The 15,680-nt window shown below is 37.0% G+C and overlaps 1 long non-coding RNA gene across 1 annotated transcript in view; it reads left to right on the plus strand.

The window, feature by feature from the left end:
• Positions 1-6,607: 6,607 nt before the first annotated feature.
• The window catches only part of LOC123617016 (uncharacterized), a 34,492-nt gene continuing 25,419 nt past the window's right edge, over positions 6,608-15,680 (plus strand). Inside the window, exons 1-3 of the long non-coding RNA XR_006725107.2 lie at positions 6,608-6,687; positions 10,543-10,741; positions 14,137-14,201. This is a non-coding gene — a long non-coding RNA (uncharacterized LOC123617016). The remainder of the gene's footprint in view (positions 6,688-10,542; positions 10,742-14,136; positions 14,202-15,680) is intronic.

Raw genomic sequence — 15,680 nt, forward strand, 5'->3', positions numbered from 1 at the left:
TTTCTTGGTCAAAAAAGTCAGATTTTGGCAACTTGATGTGATTTAACCTAACGTGTACAGTATTAAATTCTAGAAAATATTAGCACATATAATTTTCTCTACCTTGTTACATTTCCAGTGATGATGTGGTACTGCTTAGAATTTGATATGCAGACACCTCACATGCTGGTCCACCCCTGAATGTGTATTTGAAACAGATATTTTCTCATCTGAAATGGCTCTACCACTTCTTTTCAAAAGACTACTTTTTAGAATACTTTTAAGTTCACTGCAAAATTGAGTGGAAAGTAGACAGTTCCTGTATACATTTTATCCCACACAGCACAGCTTCCCCCGCTGTCAACACCCCTTGACCAGAGTGGGGCATTTGTTACAATCAATAATGCTACACTGACACATCATGATTGCTCAAAGTCCATATTTTACACTAGGGTTCACTCTTGATGTTGTATGTTCTACAGGGTTTTGACAAGCATATAATGATGTTTACCTACCATTATAGTAATATACAGAATAATTTCACTGTCCTAAAGATCCTCTGTGCTCCACCTATTCGTTCTTCCCTCCCTCCCTGGCAACTGCTTATCTTTCTATTGTCTTAAGGGTTTTGCCTTTTGTCATATAGTTAGAATCAGACAGTATATAGCCTTTTCAGATTGGTTTCTTTCACTCAGTAATATGCATTTAAGACTTTTCTATGTCTTTTCATGACTTGATAGCTCATTTCTTTTTAGTGCTTAATAATGTTCCATTGTAAAGATGTACCAGTCTATTTATTCATTGACCTACTGAAGGACATCTTGGTTTCTTTCAAGTTTTGACAGTGATGAATAAAGCTGCTGTTAACTTCCATGTGCAGGTTTTTGTATGGGCATAAATTTTCAACCACTTGGATAAATATCCAGGGCATGATTGCAATGTCAAATGGTAAGAGCATATTTAGCTATATAAAAGAATACCAAACTGTCTTCCAAAGTGGTGGTGCCATTTTACATTTCCATCAGGCTTTACCTCTTTTGATTACTGAGAAGACTCTTGTACACTATTCAGAAGGAGGGCAGTTCTCATTTTCTTTATGAAACTTTCATCATCTCCTTTGAAACTAGGCATTTTGTTCTCCATTTTACCCTAAGTCTTAAGTTTTAAAGCATATATTAAGTAGACTCTAAGTGAGACCAAATACCGGGAAGAAGGCCAAGAGTCTTTCCAAATGTCAACTCACCTTACAAAAGGTTGTGGTGTGTGATGTTGACTCACGTCAGACACCAGAACTGAGTATTTGGGGAAGACACGTTTTAGGGCAGAAGAAAATGTGGGTTTTGCTTGTACCTTTCCGGACTCTACCACACTAATCCATGGTTGCATAAAATGAATTTGATTGCAGGTTGCTTAGAGCATGTATTGCAGGAGTCCTGATCTACTTTGGCATGAAGCTCCTGTCAGAGCATCACACTGGGAAGAGAGGCATCCTCCTTTCAACACTGAAGTAGTATTTGGCAGATTGAGATGAGCAGAGTGATCTAACACATGGTGCTTACTGTTGGGGACAAGACCTCAGAGATGACAGAAATCAGCAAGGCACAGGATTTTGACTGGAGGAAGGGACTCCTTCATCTCAGTTTTATCCTGTCTTTGAAAATTTGAACTTTGAACAAAATTCTTAAGGAAGTTGAGAAGCACTCAGTGCTGTTCAGAAATCAGTTGATATATAAAAAAATCCTTAAGGGTTAAAAATTGACCAAAAGTACTCAGGAAAGTAAATCAGTAGGGAAATAAACACCTCAAAATCAGCAGAAGACAGATGCCATTGAAATACGACTAATGAAATAAGTATGAAATAGGATGTATCAGTTATAGGAATAATTAGAGATGAAATAAAATATTGTATATCATTCTACTTTGAAATAACATGCTATACACTGTAAAGTATTATTTATCATAGAAAGAAGTATCTTTCTGCTATACCTTGAAAATAATTTAAATAACTACAGTTTAATTAAGGAATATTCTTATATTTTTTATTGGGTGAGATTGATACAAGAAAAAGCCTCAAAAATGATTTCATTTAATATGAAAATACAAATGTCTTTATTTATTTCAATTTCATATTTTCTGTAATATTCTGGTATTTTTTAAAGAAAAGTGTTCAAAAACTAAAAAATTCAATGAAAGTCCTCAAGAGAGCTAACCTGTTACAATTTTTAACTTTCCATTTTGAAAAAATGATTATTAGGCTTTAAAAATGTATTCACATGTTTAAATGCTTGCCAAGCTGACAGTGAGTCTTTTCAAATATTACTGTTTTTCTCATCATTAAACCAAGTGAAGTTGACAAGAATGAGGATCTCTGCCAAGAAGAAACATTTGTTTATTCTTATTTAAGAAGGTAATAGAGATTAGACACCTTAATTCCCTAAATACTCAAATTTAGAGGAGATTTTATAAAGATTTTAGCCTTTAGTATATTGTTATATCACTTGAAAGTTTCAAAATGCCCATATAACTTTTTTTGTAATATAAGTTAGTATCACATAGTTTTTATGAGAGTATTGAATGATTGTATTCATGTGACTGATCAGAAAAGGTTATTGTTAAATATAGTATTGGCTAAGAGCATGGATTCAGGTGTTAAACTTACAATATCAAATCTTATTTGGACAAATTATTATCTGAGTGACCTTGGGTAAATTAATAAGAGCTCTCTCCCTGAGATATTATGGGGATTGAATGAGTTGACATCTGTAAATGACTTAGAATGATGTGTTTGACATTCAAAATCAATCAGTGCAATTTACCACGTTAACAGAATAAAAAATAAAATCAATGTAATCATATTAATAAAGGTAGAAAAAGCATTTGACAAAATTCAATACTCAGTCATGAGAAACACCTTCAGTAACTTAGTATGTATAGAAGGGAACACCTTTAATATAATAAAAGATACCTATGAAAACCCATAGCTAACTTAATACTTAGTTATGGACCACAAATTTCCTAAGAAGGGAACTAGGCAAGGATGTCTGCTCTCAGCACTGTTCAGCATTGTGTTGGAGTTCCTAACCAATGCAAAAGAGAAAGAAAAAAAGTCTTTCAATAAATATCAGAAGAAGATATAATTTTGTTTCCAGAAAATGTTATTGCTTTATGTAAAATACTAGTAAATCAGGGGAAAAAAATAAGATAACTAATAAATAAATTTAGCAACATTATGAGATTCAAATCAACATGAAATAATTAATTGTATTTTAGTACACTAGTAACAAACTATTGAAAATTAACATTTTTAAAAGAATACCATTCACAACAACTTCAAATTAAAAGCTATTTAGAATAAATATGGAAGCCTACTACAATGAAAACTATAAAATAGATCAGAGAGAAATTAAAGATTTAAAGAATTTAAACATTATATTATGTAATCTTCCTAAAAATAATATACAGATTCAAAGTCATCCCTGTAAATAATCCAACAGACTTTCTTAGTAGAAATTGATAAGTTGATTCTAAAATGGGCATAAAAATGCAAAGGACCCAGAAAGAAGACTTATACTACTTGATTTTAATACTGCAGTTACTATAAATCTATTGTAATAAGAAGAATGTAGGGGTACACAAATAGATCAATGAGACGGGATAGAGAGCCCAGAAGTAGATATAAGTGTGTAAGATCAATTAAATCTTGATACGAGTACTAACATAATTAACTAGGGAAAGTCTCTTCTCTTCAAGAAATGTTCTACAACAACTTGATATCTGTATGAGGGGAAATGAGAAGGATATGAGAATCAATATCCCTACCACAAATGATTCACAAACGTTAAATTGAAACGGGTAATTGAATTAAACATTAATGTTCCAACTATAAAGTCTTAGAAGAAAATTTAGGATCATATCTTTGTGACCTTTAATTAGAGATTTCTTATAAAAACCACTAACATCATTAAATTTAGAAAAAAAGATAAATTAGACTTTATCAAAATTGTACATTTCAACTGCTCAAAATGTATACTGAGAAAACGAAAGTGCAAGTCACAGTATGGCAGAAAACAATAAATGTAAAGCTGTCTAAAGACTTGTATCTGGAGAATCTGTGTGTGTGTCTATGTTTGTGTGCATGTCTAATAATTCAAGAATAGCATTGTTTATAAAATGTGCAAAAGACTTCTGAATCACATGAAGTGGTGCTCAACATATTAGTCCTCAGGGAAATGTAAATAAAAACCATTAAGAAAAATTACTTCATACTCAACTTTAAGGACTAAAATTAAAATCCGATGGTATCAAATGTTAGCTAGTATGTGGAGCAATTTGATCTTACACACGTTCCTTCTGGGAGTATATGATGTTACAATCGCATCAAAACACAGCTTGGCAGGTTTTTGTTTTTTTTTCCTTTCAAACAAGACCTACACTATGAACCATCATTTTCTAAATATATGACTCAGCAATTACTCTCCAGAGAATACTCACGAAAACTTCTTTCATAGTAATTGAAAGGGAAGAAATGACATTAATATCCATTAATATCTTATCCATTAATGGACAAAGAAATTGTAGCATTCATGTAACTCAGATCCAATAAAAGGAACAAACAACAGATGCATGCAATGATATAGATGAATTTCAAAATTTTGTGGTAAGTGAAAGAAGTCAATTACAAGATAATACATATTGAGTAATTACATCTATATTATGTTCTAGACAGGCAGAACTAACTGATGGTGATTGAAATCAGAAATCTCTTTTGCACAGGAGGAACTTGGGAGTGTAGATTTACTAAAACAGAACCTGAGAAACCTACAGCAATGATGAAAATGTTCCATAGGTTGGTTGAGGTGGGGATTATACTTTGCACATGTTTGGCAAAACTCCAAAATTTCTATACTTAAATTACACCTTATTAAAAAAATAGTCTACCTCAAAGCAAATAAATGGCTTTAATCTATGAATACTGATCTATAACCAAAAAAATGCTACAAAGAGGTAGTTTCTATAAAATCACATACATAATATCTATGTAATTATATAAGTATATAATTTCATATATGTATATAACAGTTTCATATGTATATATAACAGCAATAAAATGTGTTTGAAACTTATATGCATATGTAATTATGTATCTGTATGTGTATACATATATAAAGATGAGTAATATGTGTATGTATTTCTTAGAATACACCAATAAATATAAAAAGATTTTTAAGAATCAACACGAAATTCAATATATATTTAAATACATTTTAAAGCTTGGATGTTCTCCAGTTATCCAACCACACGCTGAAAAGGTCATTTGAAAACCAATATATTCAACTACATCTTTAAAAAAACATGTTTACATATTTAAATATTATAGCCATTATTCCTCCACAACTAGCTCAGCCCTATCTAATTACATAATTTAAATATTATTTTTTAATATCTTGATGATTTTGTTTATACAGATAATTTTAAGAAGATAGATTTGGTTTATACTTTTAATTTAATATTTTTTAGAAGCAGTTTCTTTTTCTTCTCTTTATTATAATAATAGAATAATTTTTTGCCTTCTTTGTGAGACAATCCTAACATATTCTTAATAATTATAGTCTTAATCACAAGCATACTTAATGCCTTAAAACCTTGGTAGGTAAATATAAGTCTTTGCTTCTTGTTTCTCTTATTTTGCAAAAAAAAAAAAGAAAGAAAAAATCAAAAAACAAGTATTAACTAATATTTCCTTCAAACTTACTATTTTTCTATAATTTCAAACCCACTTTTCTCAAATAATTGAGAAGCTATGAACCAAGATGAAAGATACAGAATTTTAAAGAAGTACTTGAGCCAGGATTGAAGATTTTGGCCAAACGAAAAACAAGCATCAGCTCCCAGACTCTACCCTGAAGCTGTGAGAAATTATGAGATTGAAGGAACTTGAGTTAGCAACGCCATGGAACTCTGAAAACTCTGTGGGAACATAGAGGGACCCCATGTGAGAAGAATGGGAGGAATGGAGCCCAGCACCAGGGAAATCACTGCCCTGAAGTGGGACAGGACAAGAGGCCACATGTTAATGTTAGAACAGGTTGGAGAAATTCTTATTTGCCGGTCTCAAAATCATTTTAGTGGATCACAATGAATGTGCTTAAATAAAATGAAAGTAAATTGAAACATCAAGGTATATCTCATGAGTAGCGCTAAGTATGTTCTCTTAAAATATTTGTAAGTTAAACTTTTCAAATGTGTGTGTATCTATATCTGTATCTATAGATCTATTTCTATCTACAAACCTAAACATGTCTCTGTGAGGGGGAGGGCACCATATATATTTATTTTCTTGGGTAAAATATTAGCTCCCTGAGAACATAGATATTGGTCTTTTATTCAACCCTGACACCTATAGTCAGATTACAGCAATACCTGATATTTAATGGGCATTCAATAAACATTTTTACTAAATACAAGTATATTCCACTTTATTAAAATGCACTATGAAAAATATATTTCCATGGTAATGTGTAATAAAACAAGTTTGAAATAATATGCTATAATTTTTAACTAAAAAAGCACAAGACAGGGTTTAGACTTTTACCCCTCCTCTGGCTCCAGTTAGATATTATTAGGGAAAGCAAAACAAAAATCCATGAGCGTTAAAAAGGAGCACCTGACATATGAGGAAGACAATCACAGCGAAAGCCCACGTGGAAGGTAAGCCATCAGTTAAAGAGAATCAGAACTAATATGTGTGTGTGTGTGTGTGTGTGATACTGGAAAGGGAAAGGAAAAAGAACATATTGAAAACATGAAGCAGGAATAAAACGCAATTTTAATAATAGAAAGCAATCAAAGATGTTAGGTATAAAACTACAATTATTGAAAAAGAGATCATCTAGTGCAAAGCCCTCTTATTCAAAGATAAATTGGGACTAGAAACTGAGACGGGGAATAATTGTTTCATGTCTCTGAATGCTCTTTTGATTAATATATGAAAATGTGAATTTGCATATGACATATTTTGTTTTGCCTTTTTGCTGTTTCTGAGACATTCCAGTAATAGCAATTTTATTTAGTTCTAAAGAAACATATTCTTGCTAATTTAATAGTTACAGAAATGAAAGATGACAGCATAGAAGGATCTGTTACTTGGAAAACATTAAAAAACCCTGTTAAAATTTACCTTTACTCATATATTATAGTTTTAAATGAAGAATTAATCAGAAAGAATGTTAGCTCTTTAGTTGTAAAGACTAACACACAGGAGAACTTTGATTCTAAAAGATAACAATATTTGCTTGAATCTGATTTTCTCCATGTATTCTCCCCCCAAAAGCATAAGGCCAATGGGTGGAGAAATACACACACACACACACAGGCACACACGCTCCACACCTTAGCATTACTAAGAAACAGGGCATACCATAAAAATTGCATTACATCCAAGTACAGATACAAACACTAACTTTTCATAGTGCTCCCACTCCGCTGCCAGCCTGCTGGTACAGAGAGCAAAGGTCATTATGTGGGAAGGGGAAATTTAAGAGACTTCTTAAAAAAGCAAAAGGGAAAGAGGAACTTCAATAAATCATAAATTAAATTATCTTTAGTTAGATAAATTCCAGGACTAAAAGCCAAAATACTGAACACACAGCTGGGATTTGGTAGTTCACAATACCAGCCGCAAGAACGTAGTTTGAAAGGGAACAGGACCAGAAGTGAGAGACATGAAGAAATGCTTCTCTGGAGAAGATAATCAAGAAGGGGCAAAAGAAATAAGAGTGGAGGATTAGTATCCTACAGAAATGAAGTAGAATTATCTAACTCCTCACCTTCAACTATTACATCAAACATTGACAAGGTCTCACTTGAATAGTATAAACTTCACTAAACTGACAGAAGTGGATGCTTTTGAACGTGAAACCTGTGTAGAAAGAATAGTGGCCCCCTAAAGGTAAAACATCCTAATCCTGAGAACTATGCATATGCTTCCTTACAAGACAAAAGGGAGTTAAGGATGCAGATGGATTGAGGTTGCGAATCAGCTGATCTTAAAAATAAGAGGTTATCCTAGATTTTCTAGAGGGGCCCAATGTAATCATTAAGGTTCTTAACAATGAGTGATAGCAGCAGAAGAGCAAGTCAGAGGCATGTGATGCATTTATCCAGAAAAGGTCCACCACCACTGCCACTTACTGGCCTTTGAAAGTTGTGCTGTTTCTCAGTGCATTGTGCTCACTCTGCTGAGTTTTACCTTGGCTTCCCATTCCAAAACTCAGGCTCTGAAAAAAGCGGCCAGAATCCACCTGAACCTCAGAGCATTAATAATTGGGGCTGGTGTGAGTTGCTTTGGATGTGTTTTCCACCTAGAAATACTGATAGGAAGTGGGCAAAGCCCTCCAGCAGGCATTAGGCTTTTAGTGTGTTTCCCAGTTATAAGCAAGAGCCCAGCTACTGACTCTTAGGGGAACTGGCTAAGATTTCAGAAGGTTCAGCTGCATTAGTTAATGGCCAGGACAGGAAAGTGACCACCCCCACCCGAGTGTGGGCTACTGTACAAAGGAGCCAGGCAATGACTCAGAAGAAGGAGAGGGAGGCTCTCCTCCCCTGGCTGCTGTGTTTTCAGGCAGCACCAGCACACTGAGTTCTAAACTGTGTGGTTGGGACACCGTCACTGGGAAAGTCATGGCCCATGGCAAAGGCAGATGTGGCTTGGACCCAGATCCCTCTATCGCTGCATACCTTGCTGCTGTCCCATATCATCTCCCAATCCCATGAATATCATGGGAAATTGCGATGCATCATGTTTTCCGCCATTAAGGCTCCCATTCCCAATATTATGGAGATAATAAATGACACCCCAAAAGCCCCGGGCCTGGGCTCTGCTGCCCTAGGTCTGGCCAAAATATTTCACTTTGTCACGATGACTGAAGACTCACAACTTCAATTTGCTTGCGGTTTCAAGGGCATCCAGTATAACTTAACCAGCTGCCCATGGGTTATCTGAATAGCTTGTAACCCACGTAGCAAGATCTAAATTCACTTGAACTAACCACTGCCACCTTTGGCATTAAACGGATAATATTCTACTGTGGTGGTTCTCTGAGGATGCATCCCAGGAAGATTTACTCCTAGTAACACAATATTTACAGCAGAGAAGACAGACGATGGCCCCACATATGAGCCAAGGATGAGCTGCTGAGGTTGGCCAAGGGCTTCAAAATTCCTCTTGCTGTAAAACATCAGTTCACAACCAAGCCTCGTGTTAAGGCAGGCCCAGCACACAGCAGGTAGCTTCACCTTTTGGAAACAACATAGTCCACACTTATCCTTAAGCCTATGTGTGCTTTATATGCAAATTGGCTTCTTTCCACTGGGGTGAACCTCAGCAGGATGCCTTGCCACTGGCCCAGCAAACCAGACAGTGGGTCCTGCCATTAGTCCCTCTGAGCTCAGACTTCCCAGCTGAGTCACTGCAACACCTCGTGGAGTCGCTAGACTAAGCACGGCTTTACTTGGGGTTCTGAGCGTGGGGTTCTGGACCAAACGCCTGCCCCAGACAGCAGCCTGGGACATGACACTCAACGTCAAATGTTTGACGCCTACTGGGCCCCTTTAGAGACAGAGGCATCATAGGGCTCACAGCCCGGATTGCCTCCCACATGATTCCCTGTCCTGCCTTGAGAAGGGATTCAATCCAGCAGAGTCTTGCATGGCCACTGAGGCCTCACTGTTAAAAGGCAGTGGGGTACCTGCAGGGAAGGACTAAACTGAAGTCAAGGGCCTTTGCAGATTATAGGAAAATGAGGCCCCCCTGCCTGCGTGCTCAGCCTATTGCCCACTGACACCGAGGTACGGCTACTGGCACCCCCACTGGTGGCTCCTCCACTGGGCCCCCTTGGGACCCACTGTCTGACGTGCAAAGGGCATTGGTGTTCCTCCCAGATAGCAGCGCCAGCCCGGTGTGCAGTGCAGCCCAGGGGAGGCTGAGCATTTCTTCCTGCTAGCGGCGTGTCCCTAGCTGGGGAGGGCTCTCCTGGCTGGCTCAGCAGGCAGAGTGGTGGCAGTGCCTGTGGCTCTACAAGAGTCTTAAAGGTGAGACTCCCAAGGACATATGTTTTTTTCCTGACACCAGGCAGTAAATGGGCTTGCTATCTGGTCTGGACAAAAGGAAAAGGATAATTTCATGATTCAGGGAAAGTCTCTGTGGCGCATTTCCATTTGGAGAGAGAGAGCCAGCTCACCTAGGCTGATCGTGGTCACGTGTGTCTCTGTGCACACACGGCAACAAACACCAGGAGCACATTATAATCACACGGCAGACTCCTTGTCCAGTCTCCATGCCTGCTCCAAGGCCCCACATGGGCCACCTCCTGGAGTACCAGACATAGCCGGGACACAGCAGGGACACAGCAGGGACACCACGCGCACTAGCACAGTGGGCCCATGTCACCCCCAGCCACGGGGGAGTGACAGTGCTCACGGACGGAGCAGACAGGTGTGAATTCCCCCTTGCCACAGTTCTAGCCAAAGTGGTGGTAAATAAGTACTCTCTTTGTTCCCAAATAGAATTCTAGAAGGCTCCCACGTGGGGACAACCTGGGTGACAGACCCTATTCAGGAAGGCACACTGATTTTCTTGGACCACTGCTGCTCTCTACTGGAGATGGTAGCTGTGTGATCACCATCAGTGATACTGGCAGGGGGCTCCTGCTGGCTGCTTCCTCCAGAAATGCTACATCCACCCTGCAGCCTGCTTCTTTACCAGGTGTGTGCTCATCCCTTTGGGCTGTCGATATAAATAAAATCACACAACATGAGAGTCGTGGGTTAAGTTTCACTTAGGATAAAATGAGGACTATAGCCCAGGAGACAGCACCTCAGAGAGCTCTGAGGAACTGCTCCAAAGTGGGGGGACTCAGTATTATATATGATTTCAGTGAAGCGGGCACGTGCAGTCAAGCACACATTTAGGAGGAGGCTGCTGCTAGTCATGAGGAGCAGATGTCACCGTTAATGAATTTAGTACTTTTCCAGATACGAGGAGAAACAAGAATTTGGGCTTATAAAATCTTCTCCTGAAAATATCTAACTCTCTGAAGAACCCCTGCTCTGCCAGTGTTCCCAGAGCACAGAGCACTTCATTCCTGCTCTCCACCCTGAACTCCTTGCCGCGCATGTTGGAGCTCAGCGGCTGCAGCGGCTCGTGATTTAATCCAAGCAGAGGTAGATGGCAAGTGCCCATGTAATCCAATCCTTGGAGAGGCAGGTGGCAAGTGACAGTTTTTAGTTGGCAGGACCCACCAGGTATTGTAGATACCTCCCAAGCTGTTCAGCCACGGGCTATAGAACATGGAATCTTGTGGAATTTCCACCTAGCTTACAGGTCCCAAGTGCCCAGACTTACAGAGAAGCACAGTGGTTTACTCTAAGATACCCTCCTCAAGCTTTTAAACAGTAAGTGGTTCCCCAAATGGACAGATATGTTACCCTAAGCTCTAACACTACTTAATTCCTGGCCCTTAGATCTCCAACCCCCCGCCCCCACAACACGTACACTATGACCAGCCTTCTCCAAGGACTCCCTCGCTAGCACACACAGGGAACTCCCACTCCTCTGATGCTGGAGAGACATCATTCACATCCACTCACAGGATCAGTGCTCCCTTTATCCCTTTACCATTCTGATTTTCTAGACGTCTCCCCGTCTTTCACACACTTGTGATGTGATCAAGGGTGGAGTAGACAGCACGACCTTCTTATGTTGGAAAGCTCAGGGGACAAACTGAGAGATCAGGATTGTATCAGCCGTGAAGCTAAGGCCAAATGTGTGTTTCAAACACAACTACATATTTTTAAATTAAATTAGATAATTTTAAATTAAAAAGTTCATTCTCTATAAATGACACAGTTCATAGAAATCTCACTATCGTGACTACCCTGAGATATAACGATTTATTGTTTTATCCTTACCACTAGTAGGCTTGGGTTAAGAGCTTAGCCACTTGCCACTTGCATTTCCCAGCCCCATTGCATAAAAAGAGTAGAACCTTGAGCAATTTTACTTAATCCTCACCTGTATATTCTCATTAGTGAAAAGGACATAACAATCAGACTTACATTTTAGGTACTTATGTTTACCACTTAAAAGATGCATCATTATATTTTAAGTGATTTGGAAAATAACTTTGGTGTTCATCTTTACTTTTCTTACTTTTCAACAAAATTGAAAAATGTATACTAATGAAAGTATCAAGGTACAACATTAATTGTGTTCAGTTTTCTATATTAACAGTGCATTGAGGTATTAGCTTTGCAGATAGGGAAATTGAAACATATTATAATTATCTTTAAATAACTTGAATTACTTACTTTTGACAGTAAATAAACCAGAAATTGAATTTTACTTTTTCTATTCCCATCTCAAAAATGAAGTTTATAAAAGTGTGCGTTGAGTTTGTGTTCCTTCCATCCAATCATCTAAATCCTGTCCGCTCAGGCTATCACTTTTGGGAAGACGATGTAAGAAAGTTTCAGTATATAGCTGGCATAACTGTGCATAGCTGCTGTCAAGAATTCCTAGGCAGAGACTGTCATCTTAAAAGGTTACTGTGACATTTCTAGAATATGCTTTTTCAAATATGAATGAAACATGTTGCCTTTTTGGTTGAGGGTAGGGAAGGCATGGAACCTGACATTTTCCGCAGTGCCAAAATTAGAAAACAAAGTATTAGAATGCCAAGATTAATCAATCACTCAACAGGTATTTATGTAATACCTACTTAGGTGTCCAATGCATTTCTTGGAACTAGCATTTTACCAGATTTAAGTGTTTAACCAAACGCAACCTAAAAATTATGGAGTTGCTTTCATTTTAATTGTATAGATCTGCCAATAGAATGTTTCATTTTGGTGCTACTGAAGTACCTACACCTTTTTGAATGAATATTTCCTCTGCTCAGAGTTATCACAAAGGTAGAGTCAAATTCTACCCATAATAAAGTTTAACTCTTTGAAGAAATGAATATCAAAGTTATATAGTTAAGATGAATACATATATCAAATCATCATGTTGTACACCTTAAACTTATACATCAATTATATCTAATTGATATATATCAATTATATCTCAATAACAATGGAAAAAGATAAATAATAATTTCAAACAAATAACTTTGTAATGCTAATGTTCTGCGCTTCTAAAAGAAAGGTAGAATATATTGGAAGTAGAATCAATCACCCTTTGGCTGTTTTTCACACAGATTCACTGACACTGACAAAATCATTTAAGAAAGATTTATTTTAAGCTATGTTAATAGTAAGGATAATGGAAATAAATGTAAACTGTTACACAACAGCATAGATTTTACATATTGATTAAAAACTCATTTAAAATCCTCTTGATTGTAAAAGGAAAGAGACAAAGATTATGGCAAGAGTCTTAGGAATGCTTCTAAATATTTCACAATGTGTAGGAGGTTTGTTCAGATAAATTTTGGAAAGAAGTTGCTGTGCCATCCTTCCTGTGGAGTTGTAAATGTCATGTTCCAAATTCAGGATAATTCCACAGCTGGAAAAGAGCTTTCGCATACTGTCTACCAGTTTTCCGTTATGCTCTCATTGATCGCTAATTCTTTCCTATATAAATCCTTGAATTGAATAAAGAATATCCATTGTGCTACTAATTTATGCATACCCTAAAATCATCCCATTTATAATAATGGTAGAAAGTAAGATTAAATAAAGTAACTTTCTTTGTCTTTTTTGTTTGTTTTTGCTCTTGCTAATTAGAGTTGTGAGAAGAGCCTTTCCTCCTCTTTTTTTCCTTAGCTGGTTTCCACGTCTGGAAATAAAGTAGCTAGTTCAGCATGGAAGTAAATACTGTGTAGCCTTACAGAAATAATGAGATTATCAGGGAAACTGGATTTAAAGTGTAATATGTATAATAAATGTTTGAGTGGATGAAAATGAATTATATAACTAGATAGATAGATAGATAGATAGATAGATAGATAGATACATAGATACATAGATAGATACATAGATAGATAGATAGAGTTTTATTGACTTTTTTTGAGCATATATATTTGTTTTTTAACTTTTGACCATCAATGTACCTCTGGCTCCAAGCATCTTTGTTCATTCACATCCATCTTCTCAAAGGAATCCAATTCCTGTGGTTTGCTGTCGGTTCCTGATTCAGGGTTGTCTCTAAAGTCCATGCCTAGGTAAGTTTGCAGGCTACTCTCTTTGCATATCAATAACTTGGTATATTTTGTCAATTTCAACAAGTGGGATTTTTTAAAAGTAATCAAGAAAATACAAATCTAACTCTTTCTACCTAGTAATCACAACTTACAGGGAACAAATAAGAAAAAAAATACAAGAAACAAATAAATTCAAACACTGAATCCCAGTGCCTTTTAGCCAGGAAGCAGGAGAGTTTTCCTTGGGGCTCCCGTCTTTTGTTCCCTTCCATCACACTCTTTCTCAAAATTTTCCCTGATCAACTGTCCCTTTATTTGGCCTTTTCACAATACTAAGCTTCTGAAAGTCGTGACCCAGACCTCAACCACACCAGAACAGATCCTGAAAAGCCAGTCTCTCTCTGCCTCTAGCATTTATTTTATGTCAATTACCATTATCATAATTCTCGGCACTTTGTAAATATCTCAAACACATTTATCACATAACTTCATGTAAAATGGGACTTCCTCAGATTTGTGTGTCCTTCAAGATGTATCTCTAATTTCCTAAAGCAATCAGCCAAAATAATTATTGGCTAATTAACATTTATCCTTAAAACAATATCCAAGCACTATATCAGTCTGGAAAAAAAAAAGGTTCCTGATAAATGAATAAAGAAATCACTAAGATTCCTCCTATTACTTTGTTTTTTTTTTTTCCTGTTACTTTGAATAGTTCACTATCTAAATAAAGGAGGAGGCAGAAATAGCATATGCATAGTATGTATACATCTATATTTAAAATTAAGTATCATGTGTGATAAATCAAGTAGTACAATATTTACGAATTCTTCCAACAGGTGTTTATCTCTTCTGTGTCTCCAGCATCACGAAAAACAAAATATAAAATCCATGCTCTCATGAATTTTACATTCTATTTGAGGGAGACAGAAAATAATCATAGTAAACAAAGAAGTCATGTAACATGTTAAAATTGTGGTCGTGTTAAGAAGAAAACAACTTCAGTGTAAGAGCAACGGGTCAGTCTAGGGAAATACTGTTAAATCTAAGTAAGATGGACAGAGTGGACCTCAATTTAAAAAATAGCCTCTGATAAAGAACTCAAAGGAAGTAAGGACACAGCTAGAGACAGAAGGAACGGTCAGTGTAAACACACGACGTTAGAGGTGGGGTGGAGAGCAAAGGGTGAAAGGCTGGAGCAAAGTAAATAAATAAGAGATCAAAGGGGTCTGGAGAGGCCTTGAGGACATTGTAAGGAGTTTGCCTACTGCTCTCGAGTAAAATGAAGAAGGAGTAGAGTTTAGAACCACGGAACAATCAAAAGCGAAATTCATGCTGAAAGAATTTCTTTGATCTCAGTGCTGACGGTAGAGTGTAAGTGGGGCAAGGAGACAGGAGGGAGGCCAGGGAGCCTAAGTGAACTGCGTTTAATAACCCAAAAAACAGGTGTCGGCGGTTTGGGCTCAACAATGGAAATGCTGAGAAGTGGTGGGATTCTGC

Source organism: Camelus bactrianus, chromosome 3, assembly GCF_048773025.1.
Source record: "Camelus bactrianus isolate YW-2024 breed Bactrian camel chromosome 3, ASM4877302v1, whole genome shotgun sequence".
NCBI lineage: Eukaryota > Metazoa > Chordata > Mammalia > Artiodactyla > Camelidae > Camelus > Camelus bactrianus.